The following is a 12,500-nucleotide window of genomic DNA, read 5'->3' as shown; positions in this document are numbered from 1 at the left end:
TAAAAGAGATTTGAAGATGAATGATGGAAATGTAAGAAAATATAAATCACAGTGAAGAAATATCAGGGTGTATGATAAGGCATTGATAAGTACTGAATGAAATTTTCAAAAAATTATGAAATATTTTAAACACAATATCTAGATTTATGGTAACATTATTACTCATGCTTGGTTGATAGTACCCATAAAAGGTCAGAGGGAAGACATCGGGATTAGGGCGAGTCAGATGCGAATGAAGGTTAATTCGGCAAATGACATTACTCGAGATCTAATCGAAGCGTATCAAATTAATCAGTAAATGGTCGTCCCTAGGGCTTTAATATAGGGGTAGATGGTCCAAATCCCACCATTACAACCGAATCAACAAATCTCTAAATCAGTCTTCATTTACATATTGATTCGATATGGGAAAAGGGACATTATACTTGTGTCCCTTGAGTTATTTATCAGGAAAAAAGGGGTCTGGACTGAGAAATATTCAAGGAATTGAGATATGATGAAAGGGAGAGGCAGAGGAAAAGCATTTATTTCGGGGGCAATTAAGATTATGTTATTGATTATTTTCACCTTTGAAAGGCGAAAAAAAGAAGAAGAAAAAATCTCTTAGCTGAATAATTGGATGGTAGCATCTAGAAATTTAGATAAGAATGGTCTCCGCTTCCTGTTAAAAACAAAACAAAACAAAAAAACAGGGCTAATAAGTCTGTTGAGACTAGGTACATAAATATACATATACATATGTATATACATATATATAGAGATACATATGTATGTATATATATACATATATACACACATGTGTGCGTGTGTGTGTGTGTGTGTGTGTGTGTGTGTGTGTGTGTGTGTGTGTGTGTGTGTGTGTGTGTGTGTGTGTGTGTGTGTGTGTGTGTGTGTGTGTGTGTGTGTGTATTGCACTGCAGAGGCAGTGCAATGTAGTTCAGTTCGAAGCTTTAAGAATCATTTAGATAAACACCTAAGCAAGATGCTGTAATGATTATAATTTATTCTATATTATTTGTTTTTGTTTTGTCATCATTTGCCTGTTTGATTTTCATTTATTATTAGTTGTATGTTAATTTATTATTATTTACTATTTTCCTGTTTGTTTATTATTCAACTATACCTATGCATTTATTTATGTATTTTATTTGTTATTTACATTATTATAGTTTTTATTTATCAATTTATTATTATTATGATTTTTTCCGCATCCGACCTAGATATGGAGCAAAAGGTCTCCTGTCGGTATGCTCCGCATTTGTAATATATATATATATATATATATATATATATATATATATATATATTATATATATATATATATATATCACAACTAACACCACAGTCGGACGAAAGAAAAAGTTGCGTAAGCGGAACTATATATTTCGATTGCTACCTGCAATCCTCTTCAGTAGTACAAAGTGGCAGGGAGGAGGCTATCTTAAGTAGCAACCTCTTACAAAAGAAAGGGAACATGAGAAAATAAAGAACATCACTGCCCCAACCCTAGTTGACCTGAGGCTGACACGAGGTCGGGTAAGGGGGAGGGGGAGGAAGCTTGTTGACAATATTTTTGGTGATGAATAGTCCTGAAATGATGTCTGGGATCCATTGACCCTTGGAAATATTCATCGTGGGCAGATAATCAATTAATGTTGATTCCACCATTTTCCTTCTGAACCCACACCCTGATTTATAAATGAGATCAGATTTCTCCCAGTCCATCCGGTGTTATCATATTTTCTTTCGTCCGACTGTGGTGTTAGTTGTGATTTACAAATGTGTTACTACATTTCTCACCTTTGATATATATATATATATATATATATATATATATATATATATATATATATATATATATATTATAAAGGATTACAAAGACGGAGCATACCGACGGGAGACCTTCTGGTCCATATATAGGTCGGATGCAAAAAAAATCATCAAATAATAAATAAATAAATTAAAACTATGATAATGTAAATATCAAATAAAATACATAAATAAACGCATAGGCACAGTCAAACAACAAACAAACAGGTAAATAGTAAATGATAATAAATTTTCTTGCCCATACCTAATTGACCTTTTATGTTCTGCCAATCTAGTGTTCAAGTCTCTCCCGGTTTGACCCAAGTAAACCAAATCACAATCTTTGCAGGGCAAACAATAAACACCAGGTGACTCAACTTCCTTCGGTTTTTGTTGAACGTTCACAATTTGCTTACGCACGGTGTTAGGATAGTGATAGGCAATAGTGAGACGTTCATGAGGAAACAACTTAGTAGAAGAACTGATGGTATTATTGAATGGAATTTTTAAAATGTCCTTAAAGGAGCGGTGAAAACTTGAGGGGACGGAAGTTTTAAAATGGTTGGCCCTAGCCTTACTGAGGGCTTGGTCCAGAAACCAAGGCAACACTCTTCTTGACTTTGTCGGGATGGTTGCTGAAAAAGTGGAGATAGCTACCTGGATGGATGGGTTTCCTCTAAACTGTATGAAATAATTCTCCATCAATTCTTCTAATTAAAATGTCTAGGAAAGGGATCTGTTGACCATCTTCCCATTCTGTTTTGAATTTGATGTTAGGGGATAATTGGTTCAACTTATCCAGAAATACCTCGAACGCACCCCACCAATCATCTTACGTTGAGAAAATGTCATTAACATAACGGAACCAAATAATCTCTGGCGGTTTGATGGCGGGTAACAGAGTACATTCAAAGTACTCCATGTACAAGTTGGCCAAAAAGGAGATATATTAGAACCCATGCTGCAACCGAGTTTCTGTCTAAAGAATTGTTCCTGGAAAGAAAAGACATTGGAGGAAACACAAAGGCGAACTAGATCAATTATTTTGTTGACTGGAAGGGGGAAATTGTCCTGAAACGGTTACAGTCTGGTTTCTAAAAATGTAAGAACATCCTCAACATTAGTGTTAGTAAAGAGAGAGGTTATGTCAAGACTGAGTAACCTGGCATCCTGTATATTGACATTCTTAATTTTGGAAATAATATCTGAGGAGTTTTTAATGTGGGAGTTAGAAAATTGGCCAACAAAAGGTGACAAAGACTCTAAGGGCCATTTAGAAAGTTTACTCGTACAGGAGCCTCGATTGGAAATGATGGGCCTCTCTCACTCAACTTGCTCTCTCTCGGTTTCTCAGCGTTATTCCCATCATTGATCTCTCACTTCTCCTGTGCGAAGTCCTTAGCTTTGTTTCCATTGCCCTCGTCAGTTTCCAAGTCTCACACCCGTAGGTTATTGCTGGCAGAAAGCATTGATTGTAAACTTTACGTTTTAAACATAAAGGTACTCTAGAGAGCCTCTCAGGAATTTGTTTTACTTACCATACACTTTCTAACCAATTGTAATACATCTTATTTCTTTATCATGATCGTTGGTCATTTTCACAATCTGGCCTAAACTATACTCTCCAACTTCCTCAAGACTCTCACCATCAATTATAACCTCTTTAATTTGAACTTTCGAGTTGAACATTACTTTGGTTTTACTTTTATTCATTTTCAAACCTACTTTGAGACTTTCTTTGTTCAGATTACTCGGCATATCTTGCAAATCTTCTGCTCTTTCTGAAATAACAATATTCTCATCTGCAAATCTTAGGTGGTTCAAATATTCGCCATCAATCTTCAAACCCTTCTCTTCCCAACTCAACTTTCTGAAAATCTCTCCCAAGCAAGTTGTAAATAATTTGGGTGAAATGATATCGCCTTGCCGTATTTCATTCTCGATCTTGATATTTTCTGTATCTTTATGTAGTCGAATTATAGCGGTACCTTTCGCATAAATATTTTCTAAAACACTTACGATCTGTTCATTAGTATTGCTATTTGTTTTACCGAGTCAAAGGCCTTCTCGTAATCTACAAAAGGTAACAACACAGAGGTATGTTGTATTCTGTCGTTTTTCCGATTAGTTAGTTCATCGCCTGCAAATGGTCTAGAGTCGAAAATCCGCTCCTAAAGCCTGCCTGTTCTATCGGTTGGTTTCCATCTAAAAATTGACTGAGTCTATTTGTAAGGATCTTGGAGAATACTTTATATACATTTGATAACAAACCCATTGGTCAATAATTACTAAGGTCCTTCTGGTCTTATTCTTTATGAAGCAAAATTACTAATTTAATATGAACTTATTTCCCTGCCTCTTTCAAGAACTATCTTTAGAGTGTATCTTTTACACAGCCTAATCACAATCCAAGCTACCCTGTCTGATAAACTACTGAACTTGACTACGTTACCAGCAACCTCTTGGTTTATCAAGAATCCTACTCCGCTAGATCTTTATTTGCCCTTACCAATATAGTAGAACAAGTGGTGACCATCTTGTAATTGTATTAGCTCTTCTTCCGCTCTTCGGACTCAGCTCAGGCATTCGATGTCCTACTTGATGTTGCCTGGTTCTCCTGTAAACTCTCTAGCCTGTGGTTTTCTGAGAGAGTTCTTACGTTGTAAGAATTGACGAGAGTTGACACCTATCCGAGAGTTGACACCTTGACGTGGTGGATAGGCTTGAGAATCTTAATGATTACAAAAGCTATGTCGATAGATAGGAAATCTCTGCAGGGTCACCCATATCGAACAGGTTTTGTAAGAAAGATCAGACAAAGAACAGCTCACACGCACAGCTGCAGGACCCACTGCTAACTGACACGTCCCTGATGGCGAACATGGAAATTTTAGTCAACAAAGGTGCTACTTAAGTAGCATTAACTTCTCTATATTTTGTATCTACTGCCACTTTCTCCCCTAGTACATCTCCTCACCTTACTTTTGTCCACATTTATCTTCAACTTCCTTCTTTCGCAAACCTTCCCAAACTCTGTCACTAACTACCTCAATACCACCTCTGATCCTACTACAAGCGCAGTGCCGTTAGCAAGCAACAACTGGCTTATCTCTCACTTCTCTCCATTTCCTTTAACCATCTCCAATTCCCGACCCACTACCCTTGTATTTACCTCTCGCACCACCCCATCCATGTATAGATTGAACAGCCAGGTGAGATAACATATCCCTGACGAAGTCCCACCTTCACCTCAAACCACTCACTCTCTCCATTTCTAATCCTAACACAAGCTCTACTACTCTCGTAAAAACTCCTGACTGCTCTTAACAGCTTTCCTCCTATCCCACCTATCTGCAAAACCTCCCATAGTGCCTTCCTGTCTACCCTGTCATAAGCCTTTTCCAGATCCATAAAAGTTCAAAATACATCCTTACCTTTTCCAATAGCTTTGTCAGATATCTGTCTTACCACAAAAATCTGATCCACACAACCCCTATCTGTCCTAAACCCATACTGTTCTTCACCAATTACTCTCTCTGTTTCTCTCCTAATCCTCTCAATTAAGACCCTCCCATAAGTTTTCCCAAATACACTAAATAAGCTGGTCCCTCTGAAACTACTGCACTTATACTTGTCCCGTTTTTCCTTGTAAAGTGGAAGTATAAAGGCGCTCCTCCAGTCCTCCGGCACCCTAATCTCTCGTAAACAAACATTAAATAATCTAATCAGCCAGCCCACCATCACTGTACCTCCTTTTTTGAGACATTCTGCATGGCATCCATCCAACGCCGGTGCCTTACCAGCTCTCATCATTTAACAACTACCTTCACTTCATCTTTCCTTATTTATCCTCCATTATTCTAACTCATCACTCTCATTTTCTTAGCACTTCCCACTGCAACTATCTTTCCCTCCCTACCCTCCTTCACATTTAGCAACTCCCTAAAATACTCTGCCCACCTTCCTCTCACTGCCTTCTCTTCCATTTTCATCTCTCCATCTGCACCTTTTACCTTTTTTCTCTACTTGATTCGCCTCCTCTTCCTCTCTTAATTTCTTTCCAAAACATATTTTTTATTTCTTTCAAAAATTTCTGTCATACTCTTACCTCATTTCACATCTGCTTTTCTCTTTGCCTCCTTTATCTTATGCTTTACTTCTCTTCTTTATACTTTGTACCTTTCATTGATTCCCTCGTCCTAATTTGTAACCAATCTATGAAAACCTGATTCTTCTCTTCTACAACGTTCTTTGCTTCCTCATTCCACCACTCAATACCTTTCCTTTTATTTTCTCCCGTCCTCCTTGTTCCACACACCATCTTTGTACACCTTATGACTCCATCCTTGAATCATCTTCATTCCTCCTCCACTCCTAGTTCTACTCTATCCTTCACTCCTTCCCACTTTTCTCTCAGCTTCTTCTTATACTTCTTTTCCTTTTCTTTCTCATTTAAGCAGTTCACTCTAAGTACCTCCCTACCTTTTGTCCTTTTCCTCTTTTTCCACCTATCCTCCACTCTCAACTTACCATACACAAAAAAAAAAAAAAAAAAAAATGATCTGACATTCCCCCCACTCTCTCCCCTTTGAGCATGTACGTCCTTAACTCTTCCTACTATACTCCTGGTTACTACTATATAGTCCATTAACGCTCTGTCTACCACCCTTCCATCCACCACCCTCTCCCATGTGTACTTATGCTTGATTTTCTTCCTAAACACTATATTTGCTATCATAAACTCTCTTTCGAGACACATCTCCACCATCAACTCTCCACTACGGTTTTTCCTGGAACTCCATACTTCCTAATCAGTCAGTCTATTGGTTCATTTCCTACCCAAGAATTGAGGTCTCCCAATACAACTACATTGACATTTCTCCCTAATCCCTCTATGCAATCATTTAAATTCATCCAAAAAGCCTCCCTTTTCTCTACACTTCTCTAACTACCAGGCCCATATACACTTAAAAAACCCACATCTCCCTTCCCAGCTTCACCTTCATCCACATTAACCTTGAATAAACCTCCTTCCACTCCACTACCTGCTTACCTATCTCTTTACTTGCTAGTATAGCCACCCCTTCTCTCCCTCGTCCTCTCTTCACTCCTAAGAACCTCCCAACTACACTCCCAAACTCACACTCGCCCCTCCCTCTCAACTTAGTTTCACTCAATGCCAACACATCCATCTTTCTTCTCACAAACATATTGCCTATATCTTCCCTTTTTCTTTCGTCTGTACCACATCCACGTACATTCAAAGACCCATACCTTAGGGTACTGGCTGAAAAAACTCTTAGACCCTCTTATGTCTATTATTTTTAGGAATGTCACCTCTGGGGCTACAGGTAGCAGGATTCTTAGTCCTATCGCTCTCTCTCTCTCTCTATCATTTTGTATTGTGTGTGTGTGTGTGTGTGTGTGTGTGTGTGTGTGTGTGTGTGTGTGTGTGTGTGTGTGTGTGTGTGTGTGTGTGTGTGTGTGTGTGTGTGTGTGTGTGTGTGTGTGTGTGTGTGTGTGTGTGTGTGTGTGTGTGTGTGTGTGTGTATGTGTGTGTGTGTATGTGTGTGTGTGTGTGTGGTGTGTGTGTGTGTGTGTGTGTGTGTGTGTGTGTGTGCAGTATATATATATATATATATATATATATATATATATATATGTATATATATATGTATACAAACATACACACACACACACACACACATATATATATATACATATATGAAGAACAAGATTATCTATTTGTAAAATATTCAGGTACCTTATTCTACCTGAGCATAATTTCAGTTTTACGATTGCCTCCATATTTAGATACCTGACGTTCACTAATCCAGTGTGCAAAGCACATTGGTCTACCTCGTAAATCAACAACATGAGACTACAATACACATTCATATCGTACTTATACGACATCAACATTTTTTTTTTTTTTTTTTTTTTTTTTTTTTTTTTTTTTTTTTTTTGCATCCGACCTAGATATGGATCAAAAGGTCTCCTGTCGGCATGCTTTGCATTTGTAATCCTTTGTAAAACAAACATATTTGTTGCAATGACCTCGGACACATGAACCACTGTAATACTTGGGAATGAAACCATATATACACAGTATATCATTGGAGAGGGAAGCCAAATGACTAGTCTTTGTACAGATAAAAGTTACTAGATATACAGTATGTGAGTACAAGTGACTCCACAAACATACATAATTAGCTTACATGCAAAATGATCGTAAAGCAAGCAAATTATATAGAATATACTTCGAGGAAAAGAAGAAAAAGTCCCAATTTACAAGATGACACATTGACCAAAACACAAAAAAATACCAGACGAAACGCTGCATGACGTTGACAAAGGCACAAGTGGCGAGGCAAACCCACAAAATAGCTGAAATCAATAACTGGAAAGTCCAGAGAGAGATGTTATACAGAGCAGGACAGGGGACAAAGCCAGATAATACACAATCCTGTACGTCTACATTGTAACCCGGACAAAGCGGGAAATAACGTATGTACGCACAAACATCTGTAATCTGTTGCACAAGGGGATTACGTAATGCCACATAAAGCGTCAGAACGTACGAAATATGAAACCAAATTTAGCTAGACTAACAACAGAAACAAAACAATGGTCATTAACGTAACTTAGGATAAAAATACATCCAAATAGGTGACAGGTATAAGCTACATATACAAAAGGAATTGAAATCATAACAATCCATAGTACTTGAAGTAGTGAAACTCATCACTTAGTAATTCAACACATTTGTACCTTCCCCTCCTCCAACACACACACACACACACACACACACACACACACACACACACACACACACACACACACACACACACACACACACACACACACACACACACACACACACACACACACACACACACACACACACACACACACACACACACACACACACACACACACACACACACACACACACACACACACACACACACACACACGAGACTCGGTGGAGCGGTTGGTCGAGTCCCCACTGTCACTACGGCGGTCCGGGTTCGAATCCTGCCCAGGGCTGAAATAATTTCAGTACCGCTTCGCTTTGAGTCATTACTCTAGCTCTCGTGGGTGTGGGTGTGCGTGTAAGGTCACAGCATTACCCATAGATCGGTCATACGAGCTCTGAGCTCCCTTCCAGGAGGAAGCAGCTGTCGATCACGAGTCCAACACGTGATCCAAAGACCAATGTGAATCACACACACACACACACACACACACACACACACACACACACACACACACACACACACACACACATACATATTCCGAGAAAAAAAAATTACAGGATCCTCAATGACGAGACCATTTCTACCAAATGTATCTCATGTTTCGGCCCTCTGATTCTTCTTAAATACTGTGATCCCTAGTGGTCATGTAATTCTTATTACCTGCACCCCATTGACAGTCTTTCGCTCCACTAGTTTCCTGTGTGTAGTAAGTTGTATGCTCTTGGACATTGTATCTGTGTAAGATCTGCGGAAACCGTTGTGTAAAAGAAAATTTTGTACCCACAACCACTTGATAATCTGATAATCTTCAGTCGTTTTGATGTCGCACCGGGCACTACCACCAATGCTTTTTACCGAACATAGTATATTTGTGAGGCAGAAATTTTGTATAGGTTCAAGTCTACAACAAATCAAACCTTTAAAATTGCACTTGACTAGTTTCAGCGGTTTTTTTATTTTTTTTTATTTCAGTGGTTAGACAAACAAGCAGATATTTTACTTGTTGATTCTGGGAAATTATATTTTTTATATCTACGTAAATTATGTAGAATTATTAAATGTAGTTGCTGATTTTTGATAATGTATTGTCTTTAACTTTTATTAGTCATTTAACATATCAATTTTGTTCAAATTTCCTTGCAATATGTTAATTCTTAAACTATCACATAACCCTTTTTTCGTTCTTTTTTCCCTGTGTGATTATGTGTTTTGTAACCAGTGGTAGCTGATCACTAATCAAGTAAAGGATTTTTTTTCCTACTCAAAAATATTTATTTAATCGTAGCTATATAGAGATTGGCTTGAGAAACCGGTATCAGCATTAATATACTGTATATAAAATTTTTAGGAAAAGCCTTTGGTAATAGATAACATTGCATGTACGGTTACTAAGGATGGATCAATTGTATAACCCACCCTCTCACTACACATACACACACACACACACACTAATCGATAAAGGTCCGAAGTGCTCCGCCGTCGGTCTGCGCCGTCAGTCAGGTCGTGGTAACGTTTTTTGTTATTAAATTTACGGTTTTGGGAGCATTAATGGTTACGTTAGGTTAGGTTAATATCACCACCATGAAACTCAGTGACGGCGCAGAGCGACGGCGGAGCACTTTGGACCGGTATTGATCATTGTGTATGTGTAGAGGAGGGAATTCTTCAATTGATCTCTAAGGATTATTTACAAAAATAGAAGAGAAATGACAATTGCTGAAAAGGAATGTTATTTACATAGCATATTCATAAATAAGCGCATTCGACTATGACTTGTTCTAGTTATCAATAACGTAACACAATACTTTAGCAGGCAGATCTTATCATTTTCTTCTTAGCTGTTGCCAGAATCTTTTTTTATTTCGATCTAACCCTTTAGCGGCCTGTGGTACAATTTTTATCATTTTTTATTTATCGATTAATTTGTTTTTTTTTTCTGGCCGGCAATATATGATAATATCTTGCTGTGTGTGGATGGGGGTGTAGCGAGCGGATCTAGGACAATTGCGTCCCGGACAGTTGCGTCCCGGACAGTTGCGTCCCGGACAGTTGCGTCCCGGACAGTTGCGTCCCGGACAGTTGCGTCCCGGACAGTTGCGTCCCGGACAGTTGCGTCCCGGACAGTTGCGTCCCGGACAGTTGCGTCCCGGACAGTTGCGTCCCGGACAGTTGCGTCCCGGACAGTTGCGTCCCGGACAGTTGCATCCCGGACAATTGCGTACCAGGACAATTGCGTACCAGGACAACTGCGTACCAGATAATTGCGTAACTAGTTACACAATCAGTGTACGTGTATGATGTATACACTAATGAGTTAACGCTGTTCATATCCAAAAAGAAATATTTAGTATTCCTAGAGTTTTTTATCTTCTTCCAAATAAGACAAAGGAAACATATATTCGACTATTCACATATTTGTTGCAACTAAAATCTCACCTTAATCCAAAATCTTTGTTAACAGACTTTGAAATTGCAAAATTCTTTTATCTGTCACCACCCTTCTACTTGGAAATTAATTGAAACATTGAAAAAGGAGGAAGCCATTGCAATAAAGAAGTGTCTTGAATATAGGCATTCAAGTAGTACGACAAAAAAGTCAGAATGTACATACATACATATACCAAGGCTTTTTCCCCCTTACTAGGGAGGTAGCCAAAAAGGAAAAGGCATAAAATCATTCCCACCCATTCCATCCCTGAAAACACTCCACACCCCTCCACCCTCCCTCCCATCTTAGCACCTCCTAGATGACGGGTCATCCCTGCACCCTACCCACTGCCCTGGGTCAGAAGCAGTGTCGCAAGACACAGCACATCCACAGCAAGGCCGCTTCATTAAATCGGCGACCCCCCCTCTCCGTTCCCCCATATAAAGGAGAGGACGGGGAGAAATCCCTTCGGGCTGCGTCAAAATTTTGTTCACACATACTACCTCACCCCCCATCCCCCCGTCCATTCCACCTCATGCATCACAACATCATCCATATACAACCATTCTCCATTCACCCCTGTCTTCTGTCCTCTCCCGTCCTTCCTCAACAGACATTCCCCTCTTCCCCAAAGCCCCCTTCACCCCATCCATCCATCTCATCCTAGAACGTCCCCTCATGTTCACTCCCTCCACATCTCCCTTCCATACCTCCTTTACTAGTCTTTCGTCTTGTGCCTCGAGGGAGACAGACAGAGAGAGAGAGAGAGATTGAGAGAGAGAGAGAGAGAGAGAGAGAGAGAGAGAGAGAGAGAGAGAGAGAGAGAGAGAGAGAGAGAGAGAGAGAGAGAGAGAGAGAGAGAGAGAGAGAGAGAGAGAGAGAGAGAGAGAGAGAGAGAGAAAGAGAGAGAGAGAGAGAGAGAGAGAGAGGGAGAGAGAGAGATATGGTAGTGGAGAAAAACTCCTGGAAAATTCAATACATTTACACGCTTGCGCCGTTCTGTAAAAGAAAATGCAGTTTTCGATAGAGGGGTACATGCTAAGATAGCTATGAAAATGGGCAGGAAGTGAACACTAAAAATAACCCAAATAACAGGGTGGTCTTGGGCAAGGTGGTAAACCTCAAGAAGCCAAAAGTTCAAGGACGAAATTGCAGAAGTGAAAGAACGGAACGAATCGTCACGTTTCTTGATCGCAAAAATAAATATCATTATATCAAGATAATACCAATACCTAACATTCCGAGTGACATTTTCCCTTTTATTCTACCTGCTGCCAAAGTATTTCATTCATATCCGAGGCGTCCCTTCAGTCAACAAGGGGCTAAGTCTTATCTTTCAAGTTCTTCGGTACTAAGTTACACTTCTCTTTGTATTCAGGCAGCCACCAGTTTATCTAATTCAGTCCTGTTGTGCCCCTTTCAGTGGTGAAAGGCTAAACTACAATGTATTTTTTCGAACAAAGCATTACAAAAAAAAAAAAAAAAAAAATTCCCTCTACTGT

Source organism: Oratosquilla oratoria, chromosome 23 (assembly GCF_046742065.1).
Source record: "Oratosquilla oratoria isolate Oo_2021 chromosome 23, ASM4674206v1, whole genome shotgun sequence".
Taxonomy (NCBI): domain Eukaryota; kingdom Metazoa; phylum Arthropoda; class Malacostraca; order Stomatopoda; family Squillidae; genus Oratosquilla; species Oratosquilla oratoria.
The sequence above is the reverse complement of the archived record's forward strand: the minus strand, read 5'-3'. Positions refer to the sequence as shown.